This window comes from Trachemys scripta, chromosome 15 (assembly GCF_013100865.1).
Source record: "Trachemys scripta elegans isolate TJP31775 chromosome 15, CAS_Tse_1.0, whole genome shotgun sequence".
Taxonomy (NCBI): Eukaryota; Metazoa; Chordata; order Testudines; family Emydidae; genus Trachemys; species Trachemys scripta.
Window position 1 is genome coordinate 6,906,229 of NC_048312.1, and position 12,396 is coordinate 6,918,624.

The 12,396-nt window shown below is 42.5% G+C and overlaps 1 protein-coding gene across 1 annotated transcript in view; it reads left to right on the forward strand.

Annotated features, from left to right (window-relative positions):
* Positions 1–7,068: 7,068 nt before the first annotated feature.
* Positions 7,069–12,396, forward strand: part of MORN3 (MORN repeat containing 3) — a 33,465-nt gene continuing 28,137 nt past the window's right edge. The window contains exon 1 of the mRNA XM_034791609.1: positions 7,069–7,155. The gene's annotated coding sequence lies outside the window, so the exon portion shown is untranslated. The remainder of the gene's footprint in view (positions 7,156–12,396) is intronic.

Consider the following 12,396-nt stretch of genomic DNA (forward strand, 5'->3'; position numbering starts at 1 on the left):
CTATCTCCCCTTGTAAGTATTCTCACACTTCTTATCAAACTGTCTGTACTGGGCTATCTTGATTTTCACTTCAAAAGTTTTTTTCTCTTACTTAATTGGCCTCTCAGAGTTGGTAAGACAACTCCCACCTGTTCATGCTCTCTGTATGTGTGTATATATGTCTCCTCAATATATGTTCCACTCTATATGCATCCAAAGAAGTGGGCTGTAGTCCACAAAAGCTTATGCTCTAATAAATTTGTTAGTCTCTAAGGTGCCACAAGTACTCCTGTTCTTTTTAAAGAATAGCTAGTTTCTAAATCTCAGACAGGTATTTGTACATTATCTTTTCTGCCCTAATTAATATTTACCTTAAGATAACAGTGCTTCTAGATTAAAAATCCCCTGGTGATGAAAATGTACCTCAGAATAAAATTGTTTGTGGCTTAAACTGCTTTCTCCCTCACTAAAATATACTTCAGAAAACTGTTTTTCTTTTTTGTTTTTCTTTTTTTATTTAGCTGGCCTGCAGACTGACATATACCTGATCAAAAATATCAAAGCATTGTGGTTCCCCTGCTAACTACCTGACTAAAATTTACCTCAGAATCAAAGGGTTTGTGGCTTAAGTTTCCATCACCCAGCAAACATTTATCTGAGGGAAAATGGCCTCCTTCTCAACCTACTGACTAAGCTTTACTTCAGAATCAGTTAGTTATGGGTTTCAGCTCTTCTCTCTAACTGAACTTTACCTCAGAATAGAAATATTTTTTGGCTAAACTACTCCCTCATTAACATTTACCACCTGAGAAAAAAAATGTTTGTCGGTTAAACTGCCAACTGAATTAACATTTACCTGAGAGAAAGTGTTTTGTTGTTTAAATTCTTCCTCTGTCTTGACACAATTTACCTCATAATAAAAGTTGTTTGGGCTTTCTTGGTGTTTACTTGACAATTACTCATGTCAAACCAGTCCTAGGCTTAAGTGCCTCTTCTCCATTTTTATTTTTAATTTTTGGTAAACTCAGCAATATATACCAGTACAGTACAGTTCTGCTCCATGTGCTGGGATAAGACTTGGGTGTTTAGAGATTCCTGTGTGAATGTATCTCATCCAATAAAGGCATGATTAATAAAGTTCATAGTAACTTCTTTGCTCTCAGGACTCAAGTTACCAGTCAAGTGGCTGAAGCACAGAAGCCATACTTGTCTTGCAGCAAAAAGCTTACACAGAACCCTTCTACAGTTTCTTCGAAAGCTTCTCTCTCCCACCAACAGAAGTTGGTCCAATAAAAGATATTACTTCACCCACATTGTCTCTCTCATAGTCAATGTGTCTCTCTTAGGCCTGTATCAGGTACTCTTCAAAGATAAGAAAAGCTGAAATTTCAAGGGTAATTCAGTGGAGATGAAGAAATTTTCAGGAGAAAAATAACCCTTTCATTGCACTGAACATTGGTTGTATTAGGATTTGGCAGTGGTTGAAATGAGACTGTGATTCCAATGGACCACCACAGATATCTGTTAATATGAGGATACATTATGGTAATAGTGGAGAGAGAAGGAAGGGCCCAAAACCCTCTGCAAGGGCGGACTCAAGGAGTAGTCCACTTTATAGCAGAGAACTGCTGCGCAGATTGAAATAAGAGAATGTCTATTGTGTGTTTCTAAAAGGAGCATGTATGGGTCTGAACATTTATGTAGTACTGATGTGGTGTTGATAGAATAAATGTGAGTTAGAACGTCTCAATCCACTGCATTTGTTTGGGGGGGGAGGGAAGGGAGGCAGGAGAGGGGACAATAGTTTGGATTCGCAGTTGGGATTTGACCTGGGTTTGGATCAATTATTGCTCTGCATAGCTCCATTAAAGCTTCTTGCTCTCCACAGACAGGAGAGGGGTGGATTCTCAGAAAGCAGTCAGTTTCTAAAAGCCAGACAGGTGTTTGTGCATTACATTTTCTGATCTGATTAACATTTACCTCAGGATAACATCGTTTCTACATTAAAACTCCCTGATGATGAAAATATACCTCAGAATAAAATTGTTTGTGGTTTAAATAATTGTCTCCCTCACTAAAATATACTGCAGAACACTATTCGTGTTGTTTTGTGGAGTTCTTGACTGACACTGATGTGTGAAATCAAAACATTGTGGTTCTCTTGCTAACTACCTGACTAAAATTTACCTCAGAGCCAAAGTGTTCATGGCTTAAACTCTCAACCCCCACCAAAAATTTACCTGAGGGGAAAAAGTCCTTCACTTCAAACTACTGACTGAATTTTACCTCAGAATAAATTATTATGGGTTTGTGCTCCCCTCTCTGACTGAAGTATATCTTGTAATAAAAGTAGTGCTTGGATAAACTTCCCATTTATTAACATTTACAAGGGAATAAGTATTTTGTATCTAAATGCTTCACTGTCCTGACTGTTATCTGCATTACAATCAAAGTTTTGTGGGTTTTCACAACCTTTACAAAACACAGAAATAACTCATCTATTTAAAGTAAAAGGTATATAATTCTGGCTGCCAGAGTCAGACAACAGAACTGTTCAGCATTTTTGTGCAAGGTTGTAGCACCTGTCACATAATCCTTACATTGCCTACGGAATTATCGCATCATTCTAGGGCATAGTATCCTGATTCGAAGGAAAGATATGAAGAGGCCAATATGGCTTCATCAGGAGCTCTTTAATGACCTGAAAATCAAAAAGGAATCCTACAAAAAGTGGAAACATGGACAAATTGCTAAGGAGAAGTACAAAAGAATAGCACATGCATGTAGGGACAAAATCAGAAAGGCTAAGGCACAAAATGAGTTACACATAGCAGAGGCCATAAAAGGCAATATGAAGAGGCTCTATAAATACATTAGGAGAAAGAGATAGATGAAGGAACATACAGATCCTCTACTTAGTGGTGAAGGAGAGCTAATGACTGATATCAAGAAGGCTGAGGTATTTAATGACTATTTTGCTTCAGTCTTTACCAAAAGGATTAATGGTGACCAGATACTCAACACAATTAATATTAACAACAAGGGAGCAGGAATACAAGCCAAAATAGTGAAAGAACAGATTAAAGAATATTTAAATACGTTAGATGTATGCAAGTTTGAAGGTCCTGATGAAATTCATCCTTGAATACCTAAGGAACTAGCTGAACCAATCTCAGAATCATTACCAATTATCTTTGAGACCTCCTGGAGGATGGGTAACTCTCCAGAAGACTGGAGAAGGGCAAGCATAGTACCTATCTTTAAAAAGAGGAACAAAGAGGACCCAAGGAATTATAGATCAGTCACCCTAACTTCAGTACTTGGAAAGATTCTGGAACTAATTATTAAACAATCAGTTTGTAAGCACCTGGAGGTTCATAGGGTTATAACAAATAGCCAGCATGTATTTGTCAAGAACAAATCTTGCCAAACCAACCTAATTTCCTTTTTTGACAGGGTTATTGGCCGAGTGAATAGGCAAGAAGCAGTAGACCTGATATATCTTGAGTTTAGTAAGGTTTTTGACATAGTCCCACATAGCAGTCTCATAAACAAACTAGGGAAATGTGATCTAGATTAAATTATTATAAGGTGGATGCACAACTGATTGAAAAACTGTGCTCAAAGAGCGACAAAGAGTCCTGTGGCACCTTATAGACTAACAGACGTATTGGAGCATAAGCTTTTGTGGGTGAATACCCACTTCGTCAGATGAAAGCTTATGCTCCAATACGTCTGTTAGTCTATAAGGTGCCACAGGAATCTTTGTTGCTTTTTACAGATCCAGACTAACATGGCTACCCCTCCGGTACTCAAAGAGTTATCTATGGATCACTATCAAACTGGGAGGGGTTCCTGCAGAGATCAGTCCTGGGTTTGGTACTGTTCAATATTGTAATTAATGACTTGGATAATGCAGTGGAGAGTATGCTTATAAAAGCTGCAGATGACACTAAGCTGGCAGGGGATGCAAGCACTTTGAAGGACAGGATTAGAATTCAAAATGACCTTGACAAACTGGATAATTGGTCTTAATACAAGAAAATTAAATCAAATAAAGACAAGTGCAAAGTACTTCACTTAGAAAGGAAAAAATCAAATGTATACCTACAAAATTATAAATAACTGGCTAGGGGATAGTACTGCTGAAAAGGATGTGGGATGATAGTGGATCACTAATTGAATATGAGTCAACAATATGATGCAGTTGGTAAAAAGGCTGATGGAATGGAAGGAGTTATGATTTGCGGTGGTTCTTAGTTCTTCTCTGAGTTTGTTCCACAGTCTGCGATCACCCCCTAAGAAATACTGTTTCCTGCACAGAGTAATCTTTATCCTTATAGTAGAAAGTTCCATGCGGCCACAGGGAGCAGAATTTGTCAACCATAACCTTCAGCCTTTCAAAGTATAGCTCCTGGCGGATCTGTGTTGTTCCCCACACTAGTAGCATTTGCGCTTTTAATGGCAAATGGAGAAAAATTATTTAACCATCATTGTAAGCTCACCAGGGCAGCTTTTGTATGTCTGCCTCATTCAGTGACTGGGGTGGAATCAGCAGCCCACTGTATCTGAGACAGCATTACAGGCCTAGATGGTGTCATCCATTTAAGTCATAAATCATTGTTAAGTGTGTCCAAGGGCATGGAGCAGTCTTCAGCACCCTCATTTGGAATTCTTCACCATATTGTAACCACAACACTCCCCATGTGTGTCATGGGAAATGTTGACTAGATAACTGAATAGGATAACACTCTGGTATGGATATTTCTTGCACATGACAGATGCAACAGTAGCAAAAAATGCTTTTCCATTTATGTGTTATTTGTGTTGTTTTTCATTCTTAGATTCCGCCTCATCCTCTCCTATTCTATCTGAGATGACTTCCCTATACAAATCTCTATCTCACTGCTGTTCCTCCTTTTCAGACTGCAGGCCAAACAAACTATAACACTCTACTCAGCTCACACAAAGGAAGTGCAAATGCTCTGCTGGATGGACACAGTTACACAGAGTACTTCCTGATCATATCAGTATTTGTTCTGCAGCTTCAGGGGAGGAGGTGTGAAGAACTGAGGAGGAAGCATGCCCCAACCTCCACCCTGAGTGATGAGGCTGATTCAAACACTGCAGTTTAAAAACCACACAGTACAGCTCAGGGAACCCATTAGGAATTTAAAAAAATCAAACACATTTTGTGAACATAGTGACTTTTGAGTCAAAAGCCACAGCTTACAGCACTGAGGACCACAAGTTAGGTAGCACTTATATGTATGAAAACTGTGCAAACCTAATTCTCCCAACTCATTGTGTTAATAAAGCAAACAGAGTCTTGCAGTGTAGCATCATTTAAACAATTGTGGTATCTGGGTTTTATATGCATAGAATCCTTTCTACTCTATTCTTCATCTCTTTACTTTCATCTACGCTTTAATAAATTATTGAGAGGATTTTTAAGCATAGGAATAAAAACAAAAACATTGGAATATTTGTGACCTGAAAGTTAAGTATCTATTGAATTGAAATGTTCCAAACTGTATAAAGAACTTCTGACACTGGATCTCTACCAAAACACACACACGCATTGGTTCCCCTCTGAATTCATTAGTCTTCCCGCTCAATTGAACATGGATGCCTAAATTTCTTTATCTTCAAGATTTTTCAGTCTGAGTTCTAGGTCAGTGAGTCAATCCTGCATGTTACTTTTTAATCTATTACATTGTTGTTTTAGCTATGCTATTCTCACATCTCTTTCTTACGGACATTCTGAAGGAAATAATGTAACGGCATTACAGAGAAAACACACTACAAACAATAAAAGAACCTACACAGATGCTAATATGTTTACCAGAGATCACTCCAACTCCAACAAGGGCTCTGGTCAGTGAACAGTCTTTCAAATCGCACCAACGGGTTTTTCTGTACTCATAAGTTCATATCAGCTATTAGCTCAGAAACAAGCACACCCATGAATCTGTGAGTCACTCTTCTATCCAGTTTGGGCCTTTTTGATCTGTCCTCATTTAACAGATGAGCAGACAAAAAGTCCCCTCCTCCGTGCAAAGCTTCAAAGGCTGAGTTCTTGCTTACCTGGAAGAGTTTATATTTGCATACACCTCCCTGTAGAGAGATCCACTTAACTTTAAAAAGCTCATGTTGTTTCAGATAGTCCTTTAAAGCTTATAACACTTCCCAGGGTTTTACATTAGTCAGGTCTCCTCCTTAGAGGCCTTACATAAAATTCCACAATGATACATAAATATTTGCATTTTAACACAATGAACTAAAATACGTAAATTTAATTCAGTAAAATTTAACTTGATTTAGTTAAGTTTGTCCAGAATATTGCAGGAAATTGCCATCTCTGTCACAATTATATTATTATTTTTATTACAATTGCACCTAGGGACCCCGACTGAAACTGATGCCCCATTGTGATGGACACTATTCAAACACAGTGAGCCAATATGTTCTCCTTCCTGAGTTTCCCCCTTCCAAGCAGTGGGCACCTTTCCCGTTCTGTGAGGTTTCCCTCCTTCTACCATTCCCAATCTGCAGGGTCTCTGCTTCTCCTCCCATCTGGAAACTCCTCCTGAGGGAGCTTATGCTGTGGAGCTGCCTGCCTGCCAGCCTTTGAATTCACCAGGGAAAGCAGTGTAGAGCAGCCAGGGGGGAGACACTCTCTGGGGGTTGTGAAAGGCTTTGGTTTGGGGACCCTTTGGAATGAAAGAAATTATGAGTGTGAAATAGTCTGATAGCGTCTACCCACTCAAGCCACCTGTTTTCCTTTATTCCCAAGGACCAGGAAAATATATAGTGTTGACTTTAGTAGTAAGATTTCTGATTTATACAGTACAGGGATCAAGTATAAATGGAAATACACAGATATCCCAACACAGGTTGGATGCTAAGTTTTTACTTTGAAAAAGACTTTACCTTAGACAGTTACAATAATGGCTGTAATCAGTTGCATTTGACTCCCAACCTGCCATGAACTGCATCCTAGGTACCCTTTAAACTTGGAATATGGGTTTGTCTGTTGTGAAGAGTCTGCCAGAGTTGCTATGGCTACCCCAGCAGGGGTGGGAAAGTTGTGTGCACAGGCTGTACACAGCTCACGCTGCTAGCGCTACATTTCACCAGAGCTCCCCAGATTGCCTCTGCAGCAAAAACAAAGAGGTTAGTCTACCCTTATTTGCTGTTAAAAGAGGGGAGATAGAAATGACTTTATGTTAGGAACAGAGAGATTCGTTGTTACCGGTTATTCTCCTTTAATTGCTCTGGCACAGCAGGAAAAAGACAGGGTTAACAATAAAAAGGTTTCTAGTAATTAGCATAGAGGGCTTTTCCATGTCCTTCTGTGCTCGCCCTCCTCCTGCTTTGCTGCTCTCAGAACTAGAACTGGACAACGGGCAGCAGAACTTGCCAGGAATCGTTTTGCATCAGGTGGGGGTATGGCTGATTCCTCCTAGCCCCTGTGGGAAGCTGCTAGTGCTAGCTCAGGACCCACTACAGAAATCTCTGCTACAGCAGCTACATACAAACTGAGCTGAGCGGTTGAGAGACCATTGGCCGGCAGGGAGAAGTTAGCGCAAAAAAGCAGCAGGATTTCCCCCTACTGTTAACCTCATCTCAGAAAACGAGCTCCCCAATGTAGACTCTGCAGAGAATAGTCACAAATTTCTATACAGGATTATAGGTTATATAGGTAAGAAGGGAGGGGAGAACAGAAAAGCGCCTGGTTGCTGCTGAGGACTCAGTTGCAGCAGCTACCCAGTTGAGCGGCAGGGCACCTCTGAGTGCTGCCCTCTATTAATTACTAGCTGCCAGCCCAGAACCACTGCTCATTAGAGCAGAGCTGCAGGGATCAGAATGAAGGCACAACTACACCTCTACCCCGATATAACGTGACCCGATATAACACGAATTCGGATATAATGCGGTAAAGCAGTGCTCCGGGGGGGGGGGGGGGGGCTGCGCGCTCCAGCGGATCAAAGCAAGTTTGATATAATGCGGTTTCACCTATAACGTGGTAAGATTTTTTGGCTCTCGAGGACAGCATTATATCGGGGTAGAGGTGTATTATCTCTCAGCCTCCTAAACACTAAGGCCAGAATTCTCAGAAGAGCTCAGCACATGGGGCACATGCTGGGTGCCCAGCTTTGAAAATCTGGCCCTAAAATGTCACCTCCTTGCATATCCTAAACTTCACTGACTTCAGCTGGCGATTTCAGGCTGCAAGGAATGTAAGACTGGGCCCCAAGAGGATGGTGGAGACCTCCAAAGTGTGTAACAAACAGACAAAATTCATAACAATCTTTTTCACAAGAGCACATGAAATTGTTGAGTTAAACCACTGACATTTATGTACATTCTCTGATTTCGAGTGCAATAAATATACAATACCTGTACCATTGAATTTAAAGAAAGTAAATATTGAAATTAACTCAAAACTGGCATAATAAATACGCATTATTTTAAAATGGTTCCTTGCAAAGAATGATGCTCTAATTGAGGGTGTTCACTTGAAGCAGTAAAATAATCTCTATGGTTCATTTTCTTCAGTCCTCAAATTGCTGAAAGGGTTACAGCTTGCTGGGAAAAAGGGGGTAGAGTAGTTGGAACTTGTCATCACAGACAGCAGACAGCTATCACTCTCTCTTTGGTTATGAGTTGGCTTACTCTGAGGGGATTGCAGCAGGTTGATTTTTGGGACAAAGCTGGAGTGTTCAAGAAAGAGCAGGCTTGCTCTTAGCATCCCAAACATTCAGGCTCCAGCCAGCTTCTGCAGCTCTGCAGGCCACACTGGTAGTTTTAGGGGGTGGGGAGATGGCATCGGGCAGACAAATGGTTGGAGCTGGGTGAATTCTTTGATAAAAAAAGGCTTTTAAATTAAATTTACTTGTGTTCAAATTTGTAAAATAACCATAAAACTAAATTAATTTGATAAAAATGGGAACGCATCCCACACTGGAAGACTGATTTAAAGAAGAAATTACTTTCAAAAGATAACATTTAATCCTGGAGAGCAAATCATGACCAGCATTTCACTCTCTGACACTCTACATAAACTCTATTGAGAGATCAGGACAGACATCCTTTAATGGTGATAACATAATCAGTGATCAAACACCATAGATTCAGAAATGCAATGAGAAAATTCAAAACTTTGAGACAACACAAGAGACTTACTTCTTAGTCCTGAAAAATATGACTCCCAGTGGAAGATATTTTTAAAGGGTTCATCATTGAATGAATAAATAAATCTGAGTACACTGTAAACAAAAAACAAGTTGTCATTACAACACACAAAAAAACACTACATTGTGTAACAGTTCAAATTGGTCAAGTACAACAACTATCACCCCAAGTACTAAGCAAGTAGGAAATCCAAAGTTATCCCAGGCATCATACACGGCATCCAAACAACAAGAATTGTAACTTAACTATCCTGACTAATAATAAAACTTCATTAATTAAAACTTTATTTTAAAAAACAGATGAGAAACACTCGGAAACCAGGTGTTTCTGAACATTAGACCTAACTTGAGTCATCTTAATTAAAACTCAATTAAAATAAATCTTTAAGATATGGTATACTATTGTCTCAATGTTTACATTTAAATCTCAACACAAATTTTGTTGAAGGGTCTTCTCAGACTTTAAAGTAGTTCACAGTGTTAACCACATCCACCAATAAAATTTATTCTCACCTGCTTCAAATATTCTACTATGCACATGAGAGTGAACAGAAAGATATACTTTATCTCTGTGTTAAAGGGTAGCTAAACAAAGATGTCAAGTACAGTGCACTTTAATTGATACCCCTTATACAGTCTAGCATAGTTTCCAAACTGTTCTCTAGAACACTCGATTGTCAGGCTACAAAAGTTGTTTACAATGAAGTAGCTCAAGTCCTCCTCCTGATTTAAACCTTTGAAAGCAGATTCAAAGAAAATCTAGGACCCGTATGGAGCCACATGAATTAAATAGCATGTCATTACAGACTTGAAAAAATGTGATATAAGAACATAAGGTAACATCTGGAACGAGTATACAAAACTGTGTAAGACATTAATTTTGATAACATACCATAAAGCAAATAATTTTAGTGGGAGCAACAGCCTCTAATGGTCACAAGTGAGAACTGCAGCAAAACAACATTTTTGTTCCATTCCAGATATTTGTGAGAGGGTGAAACCTATGTATATTATGGCTATTAGTTTTATATTTCCTAACCTTTTAATTTAAACTTGCATCCTCAACACTGCATTTTTATAACACAAAAGCCTATGGTAATGCAACATTAAGATGGCAAATTTGGAGTTAAAAACTTGAAATGCAAAAGATAATTGTCTCATATACAGCTGGTAGGTCACCTGCACTGCAAATGCTGTATTTTAAAAGAGACATTTAACAGACTAATTAGTAATATGTAAATTGTCAGCGAATTAAAGTTCACATGAGAATCTTAGCTTTAACATTTCTGTTTTTTATTTAAAATTGTAACCTCAGAACTGTATAAAAATAAGCAGTTGTATTTAATATACTTGTGCTGTTTGTTCTGAGGAAAAGGAAAACAGTAGCTGAAATCCTAGAGTTTTGTGTTCTTGGAGTTTAGTGAGGGAGAGATTCTTACTGTGTTTCCTGTGTGTGCATGATTTTCCTTCACTCCAATGAGTGGATATGCTTTGCCTCACAGAGCACTATGTTTAGCAGTTAAGAGTCTAATCTGGTGGTGCCTGACGGAACAGTAACATGCACTTGGTTACTCTCTCTGTGCCTCGGTTGCCCATTTGCAAAGTAGGCAGGGCCAGTGCAACCACTAGGCCAACTATGCTGTCGCCTAGGGCACCAAGTGATTGGGGGCGCCAAAAAGCGGTGCCCTGGCTCCAGGAGTGGCGCCAGGGTTTTTGCCGCCCTAGGTGGCAGCGCTCCTCTGAACATACGGTGGCGGGAGTCCTTCCGCTCCACGTCTGCCGGAGTGAGTGACGGACCTGCTGCCGAATTTCCGCTGAAGATCCGGAGCGGAAGGACCCCCTGCCGCCGAATTTCTGCCGAGGGTGGCAAAATTCCGCCCCCCAAATCCTGCTGCCCTAGGCGACTGCCTGGGGTCGCCTAGTGGAAGCACCGGCCCTGCCTGACTCAGAAGGGAGGAACCGCCTTCCAGAGGCACTGGAGAGCCAGAACGTCGGCTTGCGGGGGTGGCAAACCCCAGCCATGGAGGAGCCGGTGCGGCGCAGGGGGCAGCAGCCCTGCAAAGGCGGCGGCGCCGCTAGTAGGGAGTAGCTGCGCTCCCCACCTCTCCTGCCCAGGCTGCAGCCTGGCGCGCCCCCCCCCCCCCCCCGGGAGCTCCTGCAGTGGATGTATACAGACGGCAGCACCCGTGCACCCCCCGGCTCCCCTCTCGCCACGCTTGGGCTCTGTGGCTCCCAGGCATGTGAGCCGCCGCCGCCGGGGCGCGGGGCCCTGAGCCTGCTCCGGGAGGGGCGGAGGTGGCTCACACGCCCGGGAGCCGCAGAGCCCAAATGTGGTGAGGGGGTAGCCGGGGGGCACACGGGAGCTGCTGCCCACATGCATCCGCTTCAGGAGCCCCCGAGGGGAGGTGCGCCCCCCCCGGCTCCCTCCTCACCGTGCTCGCGTTCTATGGCTCCCAGGTGTAGGAGAGAACGGCTGTAGGCAGGAAACAGCAGCAGCAGTGCGGCCTCTCCTGCCCCACGGCAGGCTATGCTCCCCGCCTGCACCTGCTGCTGCGGAGGCTGCCACTGCTCTGGGCTCGGGCCGCCCGGCTCCCCCCGCGCGGTGCCCGGTTCCTGCTGCTCTCGGTTGGCAGGTGTGGGGCCCCAGGCGAGCCAGGCCCCTTGCGTCTCCTCCGCGGCGGCACCCCCTGCCCACGTCCTCCCGGGCAGCCGCGGTGGCAGCGGCCAGGGAGTTTGAGAGGAGGAGTGGCACCCGGGCAAGCGGGGGAGACTCTGAGGTGAACAGGCTGCTGGCACAGCTCGAGCGCAGGAGACAGGTACCTGCCTCTGCCCCATCCCGGCACGGACTGCCCCCCAGCCCAGCGAGTGTTACCTGCCCCACCAGCCTCAGTGCCCTGCCCCATACTGTCAGCCACACCAAGCTCACTGTGACATCAGCACCGCTTGACAAAGGGCCCCCTGAGCTTCACAAACAGCTGTCACCGCAGGCCTGACAAACTCACTGCACCCCACACGTGTCTTACAGGGCACTTACCCACAAAGAGGAATGTGGAAGGGATCTACATAAGGCTGATAACGTGTCAAGAGTGAGAATTTTTGTGACATGTGTGCACGGGTAATATTGAAGGAATAATGTATTTACCTTAAAAGTCTGGTTTACAGACTTGGAGTAGAAATTAGTCACCGGGGATAATGGCCCTTTGGAGCAAGGGGATTTATC